Source organism: Limulus polyphemus, unplaced genomic scaffold, assembly GCF_000517525.1.
Source record: "Limulus polyphemus unplaced genomic scaffold, Limulus_polyphemus-2.1.2 Scaffold888, whole genome shotgun sequence".
NCBI classification, from domain to species: Eukaryota; Metazoa; Arthropoda; class Merostomata; order Xiphosura; family Limulidae; genus Limulus; species Limulus polyphemus.
In genome coordinates, this window is record NW_013666498.1 from 213,377 (window position 1) to 219,585 (window position 6,209).

At 33.1% G+C, this 6,209-nt stretch overlaps 1 protein-coding gene across 12 annotated transcripts in view; it reads left to right on the forward strand.

Annotated features, from left to right (window-relative positions):
• Nucleotides 1-6,209, forward strand: part of LOC111086165 — a 65,801-nt gene that overhangs the window by 42,447 nt on the left and 17,145 nt on the right. For 5 of the 12 annotated variants that reach the window (XM_022387889.1, XM_022387890.1, XM_022387879.1 and 2 more), the window contains exon 1: nt 1,954-2,168. The exons of 6 other annotated variants lie outside the window; for them this stretch is intronic. The gene's annotated coding sequence lies outside the window, so the exon portion shown is untranslated. Of the gene's footprint in view, nt 1-1,703; nt 1,725-1,953; nt 2,169-6,209 lie in introns of those variants that run through there. One more of the 12 variants, XM_022387888.1, reaches the window with a different exon arrangement.

The following is a 6,209-nucleotide window of genomic DNA, read 5'->3' on the forward strand; positions in this document are numbered from 1 at the left end:
TAACCCTCGTGTAGCTTTGCGCGAAATTCAAAACAAAAGTAACAGTTAAAAGGAGATGAATCCACTTGAAAAAGGGTGTAAAAGATTATAAGTTCGTGGAAGAGCTAAGTCGTTTCTGAATGGTTTTTAAGTTAAGTAACATTTGAAAAGGAGACTCTGGTGGACCTGTCTAAGCTGAGGTAAATGCTTCCAAGATGCTAATTCTTATCATATGATTTACTTATGTTTAATTATTAATTTTATACGTATGGTTATTATTTGCTTAATTACAAAAAAGATACAAAATATTCGCCCAGTTGGAAAAGATACTATTTAAACTATGGTGCATGTGATTTGTATTGTTCTTGTTAACTGGGGTTTTAAAATACCTCAAAGAAACATGGAAATTGTTTTAATGTTTCTGAATATACTGTTATGTTGCTTATAAATCAAACGTAATATGATGTAAGGTAGCAATTTTTGTTTGTTTGTTTTTTTAATTATGCACAAAGCTACACAAGGGCTATCTGTGCTCTGCCCACCACGGGTATCGAAACCCGGTTTCTAGCGTTGTAAGTTCGCAGACATACCGCTGTGCCACTGGGGAGCCAATTTTTGTTTAATTTTTAGTTATGATTTTGTTTAACGTTTATGTATTCTTTCCTTCTATAGTTTGGTTCAGCTTTAAACTAATTCACTTGCCTGCTGGTCATTTTTATAAGACACTAACAGGAGCAATCGAACGTAATAGTAGGAATACATATTAGTTTGATGGATTTAGTGATTCGCCTACGACAAAGAACATTCAGAAGAATAGATCCGTTAAACTTTGTAAATGCCACATTTTTTTCACTCAATTCAATAAAATTTGCTGTAATCATTTTTCACCTTCTAAAATGTATACATTTTTAATGAAAACTGGAAGTAACAAATGATTTCAGATTATTTACGAAATTACTCAAAGATAAATGTGAAGCCCAATCTATCATTAGATTTACCACTTGTCACGAAGTTATACCGGTTTTGAGGAATTTCACCTCTCATCAATAACCCTGGACAAGGGCAAATCGAAAGAATAAAAATAGGCTTCATCGAATGGTGGAATGTATACTATATTTATGGTGTTTAGAAATGCCTTTATTCATACAGTAATCCTATGTTACGAAAAAAAACTCGCGATCTCTAACGTACACGATACTTTGACAAAATTCCGCATATGTATAACAGAAGCGACATAATCATCCAAATCTGTCCTTGTCTCCTCATTCTCGTAAAATAGGTGTTAAACAAGATATTTAAATTATATTCAGAGGCGTTGCTAGGCGCTGGCACACGGGGTCCATCCCCCTATTCTACTTGACAAGATCCGAATCTCCGGTTGGTATATTAAAAAATCAGAACAGAAAACAGATACCATACTGAAACGCCGAAAATTCAGTGCTTAGCCCCGAATCTTTTAGTTTTAAGCACCTAGAAACATCTCTAGTAATATTACTGTTAATTTTTGGTTATTATAGCAATTTAGTATTGTTTATTTCATTTGGTGAAATAAATTTTACTTATCTACTTGTTTCAATTCAAAATACTATTGCTTATACATTATTGTAGCTTCAAACTTCAGTCTTTCAGTTTCAACTTTCACATTGGCAAAATGTTATTATAAAAAAAGTTATTTAATTAGTGTTAGCTTTGACTCAGTTTGAGTTTGACGTTTGAGTCATGTGATCTAAAGTAGTCCAAACATGGTTTGTAATTACTTCCGAAAGGGTTTTTGTTTTTACTGGGTATGACGGAAAAGCCCGAGTGATGATCCGATTACAACACGAGATTATCCTAGTAGTGACGTATGAATACTAAGTTGATGATAAATTATGTGAAACATATGTTAATTAAGTAGTTAGTCATGTGACACATAACATGATCTGAAAAGACTAAAAAATCTTCTGATTGGAAGTTAGACCAATGAAAATTAGACTTGTGTTAGCTCGGATTGATTGTTTGGCGTTTTCTTTTTTCTTTTTTTTTTGTTACCAGTGTCACGTGACTTCTGCTGCCGTAACAATATGAAAGATCCGTAATACTAAAATTTGAAAAGGAATTGGGGGAATAAAACGTTTATTTCACCCAATACTCTCATTGTATGAAGCCTTCTAATTTCTATGACAGTATGAGCCTTATTACACATTACCGTAAGTTGTAATGTGTTCTGTCCTTCGATGGGGTTGTTTGGAATATATCATAAAAATCATAATTGGTGGAGTTCATATAACAATAATTAATCTATTTTTAAATAAACGTTTACTACAGCCACTTTTACAAGTTGTAGGCCTAAGTTTATTTAAATCTTTTCAACATAAACTCCGAAGCTACTGGAGGCCTGATAGTAATACCTTTAGACTGTATAGTTAAAACTAAATTTTAATAACTTTGACTGATGACAAACCTGACTGACATAAGTGCTAACACTGTGACTCGATTAATAATAATATTTCCTCGTTCATCCATTCTTGTATTTGTACTGAACTTCTAATAACTATGCGAAATATCTAAGATTATAGGACTACTTTTAAAAGCTTTCTAGCTCTAGCGTCATCATCGTAATTAACAGCTCTCTCTAGTCTAACATAAACAACTAAATGACAGCATTGAAAATATAATTTGCAACAATATACCCAAATTTAGCACGTTTTTGCCAGTTAATTCTATAAACAGGAGTAATGCTGATTAAGGAACATGAATACACTTTTTTGATGTAAAGGTTATTACACCTGTAATAACACCATCATATAATGGAAGTTTGACTTTTTGGAATTTAAAAGCAGTATCAAGTTTTCTATGAACACAAGAGCTTGCATTTTGCTAAGACAAGGAGCCTTTTGGTCTGTTAAGGCCATTCTATCCACTAAATTAAACACCAAAAAACTCAGTTAGCCCTTATGCTTCAACTATTGATCAAGCTTTTCTTCAAATTAACTGTATCCATCACATTCAAAGATAACCCATATGAAAGGCCAACTACCCTGTTAGAAAAATAAAGAGGTTTTAGCTAAATGTGACTCCTATCCTACCAAAATTTATATTTATGTCCCCTACTCTTACCATTCTCACCATTAAGTATGAAAAAAATGATGCATAAGCACTATCAGTTTGATTAACAATCTTAAACACTTCAATCAGATCTCTTCTAACTCTTCATGTTTCAAGAGAAAATAAGTTCAGTCCTTGATATATTCTTGTCTGACAAGCTTTCCATCCTAGGTGTCATTGTAGTAGCCCTGCTCTGATCCCTTTCCAACAATTCAATTTTCTTTCTAAGGTAAGGAGCCCAAGACTGAGCACACCTCGCCAAATGTGGCTTAACCAGTGAAAAACACATTATAACGAATTTATACTTGTATTCAATATTTCTGTAGATGCAACCTAAAAACCCCATTTACCCTGCAACTAGCAACATGACATTGCTTAGATGCTTAAGAGGCTGATCAACCAGAATGACAAGATCTTTTTTTTCCATAACACCGTTAAGATTATTGCCAGCAAAATTATAGTAATACATTATGATATCCCTTGTGTATTACCTTGCCTTTATTATAATTAAAAACTGTAGATCTGCCATTTATTCATCAATTTCACCAAATAATCCAAATCATTTTGTAAAGCAATAGCATCATCCTCACAGTCAGCAATGTCCAAAACTTTAATGTCATCAGCAAATTCAAATAATCTATTGCCCACTCATTGGTCTTAATATTGAACCATGAGGAATTCCACTTGTGACATTAATGCAGTTTGAATGAACTCCATTTATAACAACCCTCTGCTTTCTTCTGTCTAGTCAGTTTTCTATCCAATGAGCCAAAGTACCCCTCACACCTACAGAGATAACTTTTCGAACAAGCCTTTTATGTGGCATAGTGTCAAATGCTTTCTGAAAATACACCAAATCCACACCTGTACCCAGTAACCTGTTTGAAGAATGTCAAAAGATTAGTAAGGCAAGATATTTGCCGTAGTAAAACCATGTTGACTTACCAACAAAATTTTAAAATTTGTTAAATGACTTTGCAAAATGTCTTTTATCAGATTTTCAAAACTTTCTCACTACTGATGTGAGTCTATACAGGCCTATAATTACTGGGACAGTTTTTATCATTTTGTTGCAAAAGAGAATAGCATTAGCCTACTTCCAATCTTTTGGTACCTGTCCACTATTCAACGAGTTAGAAAATAATAATAGCATGTAGTTCATATATCTGATTCTTAACCTCTTTCAAAACCAGTGAGTAAATATTAGCTGTCCCAGAAGCTTTGTCATTTATCAAACTTCCCAATTCTATTCCTAACAGGCTCAGAATTAATGTGATCATCTTGTTTTCATCTAGCAACTGTTCATGCTGCAGGACCAGGAATCTCACGAAGATCTTCATTAGTAAAAACTGAATGAAAAGTAGAATGTAATAATCCAGCCATCCCATAATCAGCAGATATTAGGCCTGTTGCTATCCTAACATTTTGCTTACCCTTAATTTAGTTGAATAAATCCTTACTATTTATTTTTACATTTTTAGCCAACCATTTTCCTATGCTTTTTTTTTGATTTCATAATTTTCCATTTGACTAACTCTCATGATATTTTATAATCCTTCAAGTCTCTCTTCATTGCAGTCAGTTTAAGCTTATATTTCTAATGCTTTTCTTTAATTTTATCCTTTATGTCCTTTGTGAGCCAACCTGGTGTTTTATTTGCAGATACCTCTTTTTGTCTATAAAAAAAAACATGCTTGTCTTGAATATTTTTTAAATAATTTATCTTTCATATTTTTCCACATTTGATCATTATTTTCAACTAACTCACTTGCCCAGTTCACAGCAGATAATTCTTGTTTCATCTCTTTGAAATTTGATTTTTTGGAACCAAAATCTCATTATTCCATATGCAGCAAAACATCAAATCTAATTGAGTAATGATCACTTGTATTCACGTGTTCCTTTATTAGAAGTTAACAATAAATCTAAAATAGCATTGTTTCAATTAAGTAGGTTCCATAACCAATTGGTGAAGAAAACCATCCTGAACTAGAAACGTGTCTCTCTTGCAATTTGACTCCTAATGTTTCCCAATCTACAAGTCTGAAATTAAAATCTCCCATAATTATATTCTCATTAAAAGTTGAATTATTTATCTCACTCTAGAGTTTCTCACTAATTTCATCAGTTTCATCATGTGGTTTGTAACATATTCTAACTAAAAGCCTTCTTCCCTTAGAACAACTAACAGAAACCCAAATAGATAACACTTTATTGCTCTTAGCTTTGATATTCTCAAGTTGAACAATTTTTAACTAACATTTGTCATATAAAGCCACTCCTCCCCCTCCTTTTTAGTACTTTATCCCTATTTCTCCCAGTGAAATAAGCCTAAAATGAAAATGTTTTAACTATACTCATTATAAGTTGTGTCTTCTTCTCTTATCATAACATAACATAATGTTTTGGAACAACATGGAACCTACTGGCCCATGTTGGCTGTTCCATTTTCTAAACTAAACTAAAACTATTAATAAATAAATTTTAAAAAATCTTAAAGCCAGCCCTTATAATTCAAGCTTTCTCTTAAACTTACTTAAGTTTACTGCTTCCACAACATCTGAAGGCAACCCGCTCCAAAGTCCAACCACCCTGTTAGAAAAATAAAACTGTCTTAGCTGAAGATGACTCCTACCCTGCCAAAATTTATACTTGTGTCCCCTGGTCCTACTATTCTCACTGTTAAGTATGAAAAAAGATAATGCATCAACAATATCAATTCCCTTTACAATCTCAAGCACCTCAGTCATATCCCCCCAAACTCTTCTTTTTTCAAGAGAAAACAGTTTGAGAGCTCTCAACATCTCCTTGCATGACAACCTCTCTATCCAAGGCATCATTCTCTTAACCCTCCTCTGAACCCTTTCCATCAATTCAATGTCTTTCCTAAGGTAAGAAGCCCAAGACTGAACACAGTACTACAAATGTGGCCTAACCAATGATCTATACAATGAAATTATACCCCTTTAGACTTGTATTCAATATTTGTGTAGATACAATGTAAAATCCTATTTCCCCCACCACTAGCAATAGCACACTATTTGGATGGCTGAAGAAGCTGATCAACCACTACTCCAAGATTCCTTTCTTTCATGACACTGTTAAGGTTATTCCCATCCAAATGATACTTATAATTCAAATTA